This window comes from Notolepis coatsorum, assembly GCF_963971535.1.
Source record: "Notolepis coatsorum genome assembly, chromosome: 2".
NCBI classification, from domain to species: Eukaryota; Metazoa; Chordata; class Actinopteri; order Aulopiformes; family Paralepididae; genus Notolepis; species Notolepis coatsorum.
In genome coordinates this window covers 211,147,253-211,159,558 of record NC_140166.1, presented here as the reverse complement: position 1 = coordinate 211,159,558, position 12,306 = coordinate 211,147,253, and the positions used below count along the sequence as shown (strand labels likewise).

General features: G+C 41.0%; 1 protein-coding gene across 1 annotated transcript in view; it reads right to left on the bottom strand.

Moving 5' to 3' along the window:
• myt1lb (myelin transcription factor 1-like, b) overlaps positions 1 to 12,306 on the bottom strand; it is a gene marked incomplete at both ends in the record, with an annotated part of 143,855 nt that overhangs the window by 64,598 nt on the left and 66,951 nt on the right. The window lies entirely within an intron of this gene.

Here is a 12,306-nt window from a genome sequence, read left to right as displayed (position 1 = left end):
TGTCATGTCTAGACCATGTGACTTACAGAGTGACTATGTCATGTCTGGTAGACCATGTGACTTACAGTGTGACTATGTCATGTCTGGTAGACCATGTGACTTACAGTGTGACTATGTCATGTCTGTTAGACCATGTGAGTTACAGAGTGACTATGTCATGTCTGGTAGACCATGTGACTTACAGTGTGACTATGTCATGTCTGTTAGACCATGTGACTTACAGTGTGACTATGTCATGTCTGTTAGACCATGTGAGTTACAGTGTTACTGTCATGTCTGTCAACCGGTTCTACTGGTTCATATCTATGCTCCTAATTTTGACAGCCCCACATTTATGAACAAATTATTTCAACGGCATTCCCTCATTGAATAACGCCTTTCTGATATTTTGTGGAGATATGAATCTGATTATTATTATTATTATTATTATTATTATTATTATTATTATTATTATTATTATTATTATTATTATTATTATTATTATTATTATTATTATTATTATTATTATTATTATTATTATTATTGGCTGCTGAGGGAAGGAAAAATGTGTATCTTCTTCAAATGTAGGTTTCCATAGCTATGCGGATGATACACAACTGTACATATCTGCTGAACCAAATGATATAGCGATTAACTCCATTACAGACTGCTTTACTGGCAATAAATAAATGGATGAGTAAGAACTTCCTGAAACTAAACGAGAACAAAACTGAAATTCTAATTATCGGCCCCAAAACTAAAAAAGAAACGTTAATAAAGAACGTAGGAGGACTAACCCCTTGGATAAAATCTGAGGTCACTAGTCTCGGGGTTATCATGGATTCAGAACTGAACTTCAATTCTCATATTAACAAAGTGACGAAAACATCGTTCTTCCATCTCAGAAATATAGCAAAAGTACGACCATTTATTAATCAAAACGATTCTGAGAAGCTAATTCATGCATTCATATCTAGCCGGTTAGACTACTCTAATGCACTTTTCACGGGTCTCCCTAAGAAAACCACAGAGAGGCTTCAGTTAATCCAAAACTCTGCAGCCCGACTGCTAACTAGAACCAAAAGGAGAGAGCACATTAGTCCAGTCTTAGCTGCTTTACACTGGCTTCCTGTAACATTTATAATTGACTTTAAGGTCCTTCTCCTTACATACAAAGCTCTAAATGGACAGGGACCTAGCTACATCGCCAACACTCTAATAAATTACAGGCCAGCAAGAACACTGCGATCATCAGCTGCTGGACTACTAGAGACTCCCAGAAACAGTCAAAAGAGGATCGGTAATGCAGCCTTTATCAACTATGCCCCAAAACTGTGGAACAAACTACCCCAAAACATCAGGGAAGCCAACTCGCTAGACATCTTCAAAAGACAGCTTAAAACCTCTTTGCTCAGGCATTTCAATGAAACATCAGGGATATCCTGAAAATGTTTACCTTACCTGCACTATTCTTACCGTACCTACTTTCATACACTTCAAATAAAATTCATATGTCGGTTCTATGATGTTAGAGTATGTTAGAGCGACGGACTGCTTTGTTGTCACACTTTTTTACTGTCGGTTCTATTTAATTATTTTTAGCACTTTTTTATCTAATCTATTCCATTTTATTATTTGTATTACTGAAGAACTGTGCCTGTATTTTTTACTGTTGTAAGTAAGTAAGTAAGTAAGTAAGTAAGTAAGTAAGTAAGTAAGTAAGTAAGTAAGTAAGTAAGTAAGTAAGTAAGTAAGTAAGTAAGTAAGTAAGTAAGTAAGTAAGTAAGTAAGTAAGTATTTATAAAGCACCTTTCATACATGTCATGTAGCTCAAAGTGCTGTACACAAACATAGGCATATATAACGATAAAAGCAATAAAGTCACAGTGATCAGTTAAGATCAATGTTTAAAAAAAAAAAAAAAAAAAATAATAATAATAATAATAATAATAATAATAATAATAATAATAATAATAATAATAATAATAATAATAATAATAATAATAATAATAATAATAATAATAATAATAATAAAAATAACGTAAAAATGAAAACATGAAAACAGTCATTTGCTTACCAGTTTGGGAGAACAGTTTGTGAAGCACTTTGAACTGCAACCTCTGTATGCACTGCTCTGTTGTCATTCAAAACTGAACTTTGTAAAGAAACTCAAAGTTAAGAGATTTGTCGTGTGAGTAAGAGTATGTTAGAGCGACGGACTGCTCTGTTGTATGTTAGAGTGACGGACTGTTCTGTTGTATGTTAGAGCGACGGACTGCTCTGTTGTATGTTAGAGCGATGCTCTTTTGTATGTTAGAACTTTGTAAAGAAACTCAAAGTGTTAAGAGAGCGATGCACTGCTCTGTTGTATGTTAGAGCGATGCACTGCTCTGTTGTATGTTAGAGCGATGCTCTGTTGTATGTTAGAACTTTGTAAAGAAACTCAAAGTACTAAGAGTGATACACTGCTCTGTTGTTATATATTTTTTATTGAACAATCATATCACACTTTTTTATTGTTTTTAGCCTATTTTAAACTGCACTTTTTTACACTATCTAATCTATTTTATTTTATTATTTGTATTACTGAAGAACTGTGATTTGCCTTACCCTGCTCGCTTATGCCAGTATTTTTTACTGTTGTGAAGCACTTTGAACTGCAACCTCTGTATGAAAAGTGCTATACAAATAAAGTTATTATTATTATTATTATTATTATTATTATTATTATTATTATTATTATTATTATTATTATTATTATTATTATTATTATTATTATTATTATTATTATTATTATTATTATTATTATTATTATTATTATTATTATTATTATTATTATTATTATTATTATTATTATTATTATTATTATTATTATTATTATTATTATTATTATTATTATTATTATTATTATTATTATTATTATTATTATTATTATTATTATTATTATTATTATTATTATTATTATTATTATTAAATACTATTAACTGCTGCCAAGAAATGTATCACAATTAATTGGTTGAAGTCCAGTCCCTCAACACATAACCAATGGCTAAACAAAGTTAAAGAAATTCAGGACATGGAGAGGATGATTCATCTGGTCAGGCTGCAAGGTGAACAGTTTGATAGAAAGTGGGCATGTATAGAGCTTATAGGGCTATAAAGGCATCGTATTATTTAAATTTGATTATTTTCTATCTTATTTCTCATTCTATTATCATTTTCTTTTTAAAATGGTTTGATCTATCTTATTTGTATATCTGTACTCTCTTGATTTTGTGCTGAATAAAAACAATAAATTAAAATAAAAATAAAAATAAATGGCTGCGTTGACTCCTGGAGATATTTGAACCCTCAGGCTAAAGAATATTATTTCTATTCAAATATGCATCAATCGTTTACTAGGTTTGACTATCTTTTCATTGACTCCAAATTACTATCTAAAGTAACATCTGTTAAATATCATCCCATTGTCATCTCTGACAATACCCCGTTACTCATCCCCATGGAGACCTAACTCTCTGCTCCTATCTGATGATAATTTTTACAAATTCGTCTGGGATGCAATAGATAACTGTAAATCACACTTAACCAACGCAGACTGACCCGATCTCCCATTCACTTATGTGGGAATCAATGAAAGCCTATCTACTACGGGGTCAAATAATTTCCTTCTCTACTCATCTAAATAAATCCTGTCAATTTAAAATACAAGACCTCTCCAATAATATAAAAAATCGAGATAAGCAAATTGCTTCGTCTCCCTCTTCTAGTTTACTTAACCTGTTAAGCTCTAGCCCTATTTTCTGAAAATCCGCCTGAAAGTACATTCCCAAGTAAATGGAAGATTGCTCCATTCTACAAGGTCAATTTGCATGTTCTTGGTATCTAGGAACATCTATGGACCTCAGGGAATGTATTTCCAGTGTCAGAAATATTGTGTCTAATGGCGGTCGGGTGGCGTAGCGGAGATTGCGCCCGTCACCAATGCAAGAGGCTGCGGTCTCGACTCCCGGAGTCAGCATTGCCTGCGGCTTGGGCCAGTCGTCATACTAACTCGTTTGGCTGAGTTAGGGGGAGGGAAGTCGTCGGTGGTAATCTGGCGTTGTCAGCGAAAGGCAGGAAATGGTGAAGGCAGCGTGACCTCCCACGCATTACGCTTCACCAATGAGAGTCCTCGCTGCCAGGTGAGAAGAGAGCCACTGGCTGTCTCCACATGTGTCGGAGGAAGCATGTGGTGGACTTCAGGGTTCCCTTGTACCGACCAGTAGGAGGAACATGCACACAACAACCAGGTAGGGGAGGGGGGGAATTGGCATAACGACTAAATTGGGATGTGGAGAAAAAATGTAAAATCAGGCGGAGAAAAAGAGGATTAAAAAATATATATATATTGTGTCTGTTACTATGCTTGAGTAAATTGTGATGAAACAGAGAAGAATATAAATCATAATTTTTCTTTGCATCTTTGACAGTGAATAACACCATGCTAACATTATGGTTGGGCAGATTATCTCTCATTCAGCACCTTCTTGAAATCAGGTGTACAAAAAATCTAAGCAAATGAATAAAGGGAAGATGATTAAACAGAAGGATTTTGCTTCAGGGTTGGCCGACCGTCCATACTAACACAATTGGCAGTGTTAGAGGGTGGGAAACCCGGCGAGGGTGGGTCCTGGTCATTGTAAACAGCGACTCCTACAGGTCGGTCTGGGCGCCTGCACAGCAAGGGAAGGATCTAAGAGAGGTAGTGTGACCTTCCACACGTTACACTCTCCCAGTGAGAGTCCGCGCTGCCAGGTGAAAAGAAGCGGTGGGCTGGGTACACTACACATGTGTCGGAGGGAGCATGTGATAGTCTCCGCCCTCCCGGACCGACGGTAGGGGGTAGAGTGCGCAACGACCAGGAAGGGGATTGGGAATTGGCATAACGACTAACATTGGGATGGGAGAAAAACGGAAAAAAGGAGGAGGAAAAAGATAATAATAATAAAAAAAAAAACAGAAGGATTTGTAGATACAGTACTGAATTATAATCCATTTGAATTACACATTCAAAATTGAATTATGAACTATAAATTACCTTATTATGGCCAAGTCATACATCTATGAATAGGGAAAAAGCTCCTCTTTCCAATGGCAGTGTTAAATCTGGATTTAGCCATTTCTTCATGTTTTTACGATAAAAGAGCGATAGAATTCACATTATTCCGATACATTCGTATTTTTGGAAATGTTTTAAAACATCGGTAAACAAACGTAGTGCTGAAAATATACACGTTTTGATAGGGTTAGGCGTTAGGGTCTTTACTCTTGGCTACATTTGAAAAAGAAACACAACATTAATTAATACGGGGTCGGCCGGGTAGCGCAGCGGACTAAGCGTCTGTCTACCACCGCAGAGACACTGGTATCGAATCAGGCTGTCAGCGGTGCCTCCGGCTTGGCTGGTCGTCATACTGACACAATTGGCAGAGTCAGCGGGTTGGCAGTGTCAGCAGGTGGGAAGCCGGTGGGGGGTATTCTGGTCGTTGTAAACAGCAACTCCTACAGGTCGGTCAGGGCGCCTGGACAGCGAGGGAAGGAACTGGTAGTGTGATCCTCCCACGTCCCACACGTTACACTTCCCCAGTGAGAGTCCTCGCTGTCAGGTGAAAAGAGGCTGCTGGCTGTCTCCTATGTGTCGGAGGAAGCATCTGATAGACTTCAGGGCTCCCTAGACCGACCAGTGGGGGGCACATGCGTGCAACGACCAGGAAGGGGAGGGGGGGAATTGGCATAACGACTAAATTGGGATGGGAGAAAAATACAGAAAAATAGGAGGAGAAAAAGTGGATACAAAAAAAATACATTCATTAATACGGTCTGTATTGATCGATTTGGGGGACCCTACGGCTTAGGCGCGTTGCTCTACAGACTGAATTTGACCTGATTACAACCACTGAGGCAGAGCGCCTTCTTTCTTCACGCACCACATACTACGAACATGGTGACAAGGCAGGTCGGCTCTTGGCTCATCAGCTACGTCGTCAAGCAGCTTCAAATATCATTCCATCAAATCAAAGATTCAACAGGAGTTTGGCATACTGATCCAATAGCAATTCATTCAACCTTTTCCTTATTTTATTCATCTTTATACAGTTCTGAAGCTCCATCCGACTCCTCAGAGATGCACTCCTTTTTAGACAAACTTAATTTTCAGACTGTAAACCCTGAGGTTGCTACAAATCTTGACTCGCCGCTAACTATACCATAAATTATTCTAGCCATTAATAACATGCAGAGTAATAAGGCCCCAGGTCCACACAGATTCCCTGTTGAATCTTTTAACCACTTAAGCATCGGGGGGAAATGGGGCTCGTTTTTTTTTTTATTTGGGGGGACCCAAAGTAATTAGTGATGTATTATTTAATACTTTATACTTATAGCACACAGTGGCGGCTCGCCACTAGGGGCGCAAGGGCGCCGACCCACCTGCTGGCCAGCTGCTGTTAAATCACAGAAGAAGACAATAACACTTTTTCGTTTTTGTGTTTTATAGCCCTATAAATAATATAAACATGTTTAAAATGAATAATATTTACTCATTTTAAGTATGTTTGTATTTCCAATGCACAATATAACGTTATTATCTAAAGTAAAAAAACATCGTTTTCATGAGCAGGAAGTGACGTTTTTTATTTTTTTTTCGTATTTCTCGCCCGGGCTAGAAGCGATAGCGCTCTGAGTGTGCGTCACAGTTTGATCGCTGTCTCCGTCACAGCCAATCAGTGCATACGGCGTTGTGCGTTGAAATATGACTATTATGTTGGAATCCGAGCGCGATTTGAAGCGGTCTAGGCAGCAGCGTGAACTTCCGTGAAGAATTTCCATAGCCGCATTTCGCGGAGACGCTCTCTGATTGGCCGACGCCAGTATTTTTTTCCATGGCAGAATTTCACAGAGACGATCTCTGATTGGCCGAATCCAATTTCTAATGTTCCAATTCTAGCTTCTAGCTTGGTTCCTAGGTTGGTCCTAGGTTGGTCGGTGGAGATAGTTGTGTTGTTGTGAGATGCATGCAGCTGTTTGTCTTAGACGAGCGTGCCGTGACTGCAAGTTCTTTAGACTGTTAAGCTTAGGCACTCTTTCAAAGTTGGTTAAGGTTAGAGTTTGTCTTAGAGCATGGCGATAGAACGCCAGGTAGTTTGCAGTCTGTTCGAGCGGAAATGGACAAAGGAATGTACTTGTTGAGTGTTGTGCTAACGAGCTCAGCTAACACTTGGCTAACAAGCTATATGGCGGATTATACACGTTTATCAAGCTCTCCTGCCCTGGACGTTTCAACTAAACAGTGAGTCTCTCTCTCTCTCTCTCTCTCTCTCTCTCTCTCTCTCTCTCTCTCTCTCTCTCTCTCTCTCTCTCTCTCTCTCTCTCTCTCTCTCTCTCTCTCTCTCTCTCTCTCTCTCTCTGTGCTTAACGTTAACGTTTGTAAATAGTTTTTTTTAGGAGCAGTACTACTGCTGGCCATTCATGAAGCGAGACATTGCTGATTGTTTATTTATTTTATAACACAAGACTATGACTACCAACTGCCTAGCCAGCCGTGTATCAATCTTGGATGCAATAATAACGTTACTTACCACACTGACTATGTCGATGGCTCATTGATTTAACTACTGCAGCTCTCTCGGATTGAAAATACGTGGATTATGGCTTGTTCAATATCGTCTATGTTTGAATGAATGAATGAATGAGAACTTTATTAACAGATTGCAGAATGGGTACAATACAGTACGGCTCAATACACACAATTGTTAAGGGGATGCAGACCAGAGAAAGACTTTCGTCTTGTTTACATCAGGGTCCCAGATTTTCGATTCATATCGATAGTTTAATAGCTAGCCTTGGCTCGTTTAACAATATGCAAAATATGTGTACAGCCCTGTACTCATACTGAAGTTATTCTTGGTATATAATAGGTCTGATTGTGTAACGAATCGATTCCACGTCGCGCTGTGTGTGAGAGAGAGAAGGAGAGAGGGAGAGATCTGCCTGTGTTTGTAGACGGGCGAGTTTTGTTTCTAACTTTTCTATTTATATATTGTGTTTCAAGTTGTGAATTAGAGTCTAGACTATACTTTATTTGACTGGTTGTGTGTTGTTGTAGTAACAGCTGAGCGACTCGTTCATAAGAGCCGATTCATTGCCGTGAGCGTGAGTCGAATCGCTCACGTCTTGCCATGAGTGTTGCGTGGTACTGTACTGTACATGTTTGCATTTTGCAAAATGTTTGGTATAGCGCCCCTAGTGGCGAAGTACCCACCGGCCGCCACTGATAGCACATGCATGAGTCTGGTCTCTTTTGAAAGGTAACTTCTGTTAGACCATGTGAGCTACAGAGTGACAATGTCATGTTTGTTAAGTCAAAAGCACACGGCAGGTGACACCAGACACGACCGGTCAGGTATACAGTAATAAGCTATATGTGTCGCTCTGTTCAGCTGGGGGTGTTGTTTCCCCCCGGGAAATATGGGAGGACGGACCAGACGTTAGGTTGTCGTGAAGCGAGCATATTAGCAGGTAGCTGTGTTGTGCATTACAAGGCAAAGTATTAACCTGTAAAACCCATATTGAGCTGGAATTAAACCACCATATACGAATACAACCTCTCCTCATTCTTCCTGACATTACTGCACGACGGATCGCTACAATACGTTCACTACCACCGATTGGACAAGTAATGTTATGCACCTGCTGAGAGAGAGAGTTTTTTCACGGAAGACGCAAACTGTTCTGTTCTCAACCATCATTTTCTTTGGACAATAAACCTTACAAACTACATCAGTTGCAGCCTGGACATTCAACTCTGTCAACATCCACAACTAAATTGTTGACTATGTCTGGCTCTTCCTCAACGTGTGTAAATATATGTTGATGTTGACAAGGAACTGGAACTTTAGATGGCTATTAGGAAGAGGCCCCATTCCACATACTGACCACTACAGCTTATGAATTATTCACCAATAAGACATGCTCACAAACACACACACACACACACACACACACACACACACACACACACACACACACACACACACACACACACACACACACACACACACACACACGCACACACACACACACACACACACACACACACACACACACACTTGGATGATTTATTCATGTCCACACGTATTATCAAATGGGCAAGGAACATAAACAATGAAAATGCATTCAGATAATCAGAGGCCTATCAGTTACACAGGCGCTCAAATGACAATCAGGTTGATATACCGTACAGTACGATCAGGCAGACGACGCAGTGACATATGCGCACACACACACACACACACACACACACACACACACACACACACACACACACACACACACACACACACACACACACACACACGCACGCTCGTGCGCGCTCGCCCACCACGACGCCTGTACTGCTGCCCACCGCAGCCCCGTGGCAGAGAGGGGAAGGCATATTAGAAAGCAGAGGATATTGATTGTGGCTGGGGACGGGCGCTGCGCTTTGCATAGTAAATGGCCTCCATTACCATACGGTCTCTGGGTAATTAATGTGCAGTCAGTGAGCCTGCCGTTCGTTATCACTCATTCTGATGCTGTTCAGCTTACATCTCTGCCTCGTGCTTCTCTCAGGACCGCAACGCCCACCCCTCCACCGCACCGCCACCCCCCCTCCCCCACCACCACCCTCTCCCCCACCACCCTCCTCTCTCTCTGCTTTATAAATCACCGCACACGGGAACCCTGGTCAACGAGTGGCCTGCCACTATACCCTGCGTCGGCGGTGAGAGATGTTAGCGCACCCGTCTGGCGTCCCCCCCCCTCTCATTATTCCCGCATTAAACCGGACTTTAATTAGCATTTGTGTGGCATTTAAGTTGTTGAGCGTATAGGACCTTGCTGTGAGTCGTGTGACATTTTCAGACGCAGTAGGAGCCTGCTGTGAGCGGAGCGTGTTCATATGTCTGGTCTCATCATGATGGGATATTGTGCCAGTAGTGACCTTGATGAGAGTAATTATTAGCAGTTCAATGAGGCCAGAAACAGATCAGTGTCAATTCCACTTTGAAGTATTATTAGTATATGAATTCAAATATTATATATATATATATATATATATATATATATATATATATATATATATATATATATATATATATATATGCTGGTAGTTAGAAGCAGGTATGCAGCAGATACTGTGTAATGTATAATGCAATAACTGTATAATAACTGTCAAATACAGTATAGCCGCTGTATTTTTATTAGGTGATTATAGAAGTGTGTAGTTTACAGTATTACTCTGCTTGCTGTAGGGAAGTGTCATAGTTCAGAATAAACCCATGATAACAGCCTCCTTGTTCCCTTCCTTTCAAAGGCAGACGGGCCTCTCCGTGTTGTAGCTTCCCTTCCCAAAGTACGAGTGCACGGTTAACCCTTTCACTACCACACTACCAAATGGTTAACCCTTTCACTGCAACACTACAGAAGGTTAACCTTTCACTACCACACTACCAAATGGTTAACCCTCTCACTGCAACACTACAGAAGGTTAACCTTTCACTACCACACTACCAAATGGTTAACTCTTTCACTATGACAATACAGAAGGTTAACCCTTTCACTTCCACATGACAATGGTTAACCCTTTCACTACCAAACTACAGCAGGTTAACCTTTCACTACCACACGACCAAATGGTTAACCCTTTCACTGCAACACTACAGAAGGTTAACCTTTCACTACCACACTACCAAATGGTTAACCCTTTCACTGTGACAATACAGAAGGTTAACCCTTTCACTTCCACATGACAATGGTTAACCCTTTCACTACCAAACTACAGCAGGTTAACCTTTCACTACCACACTACCAAATGGTGAACCCTTTCACTGCGACAATACAGAAGGTTAACCCTTTCACTACCACACTACCAAATGGTTAACCCTTTCACTGCGACAATACAGGAGGTTAACCCGTTCACTACCACATGACAATGGTTAACCCTTTCACTACCACACTACAGAAGGTCAACCTTTCACTACCACACTACCAAATGGTTAACCCTTTCACTGCGACAATACATAAGGTTAACCCTTTCACTGCCACACGACAAATGGTGAACCCTTTCACTGTGACAATACAGAAGGTTAACCCTTTCACTGCCACATGACAAATGGTTAACCCTTTCACTGCAACACTACATAAGGTTAACCCTTTCACCACCACACAACAAAGGGTTAACGCTTTCACTCCACACTAGTACAGACCGTCTGTAGTGTGTGGTAGTGAAAGGTTAACCTTCTGTAGTGTGTGGTAGTGAAAGCGTTAACCTTCTGTAGTGTGTGGTAGTGAAAGGTTAACCGTCTGTAGTGTGTGGTAGTGAAAGGTTAACCTTCTGTAGTGTGTGGTAGTGAAAGGTTAACCTTCTGTAGTGTGTGGTAGTGAAAGGTTAACCTTCTGTAGTGTGTGGTAGTGAAAGGTTAACCTTCTGTAGTGTGTGGTAGTGAAAGGGTTAAAGATAGGCAGCCCTTCCCGGCCTGCGTGGCAGGATGAGAGCGCGCGGCCCTAACAGGCCGTGCAGATTCATTACTTACGCCTGACAAGCCGAGCCTCTGATGTTTCTACGCCGGCCTATTTTAACAACATAAGCTGCCGCCGCCGCTCCCGCTGCTCCTGAGATGCGGAAAAATCCAAATTGGCTGAAAAAGCTTGTCCCGGGGTTACAGTGGGGCTCCCAGAATGCACCTGGGCCGCCCCCAGCCCAGAGATGCACAGCCACGAGACTTTACCTGAGCAAGACGTAGTCAAATGTTTACTGCTGTACATGGTAAATGTAAATGGTGCATTTCTATATAACTCTTTGATCCAAAGTGCTTTACAATTTTTTTCTTCACACGTTCACTCACTCGTTCACTCACCCGTTCACTCACCCGTTCACTCACCCGCTCACTCACCCGTTCACTCACCCGTTCACTCACCCGTTCACTCACCCGTTCACTCACCCGTTCACTCACCCGTTCACTCACACGTTCACTCACCCGTTCACTCACACGTTCACTCACCCGTTCACTCACCCGTTCACTCACCCGTTCACTCACCCGTTCACTCACACGTTCACTCACCCGTTCACTCACACGTTCACTCACACATTCACACACCGATGGCGGAGGTGACCGTGCAAGGTGTTCAACCTGCTCATCGGGAGAAGTTAGGGGTTAAGTGTCTTGCTCAAGGACACATCGACACATCGAGGAGCGGGAATCAAACCTGGAACCATCCGATTACCAGACGATCACTCTACCTGCTGAG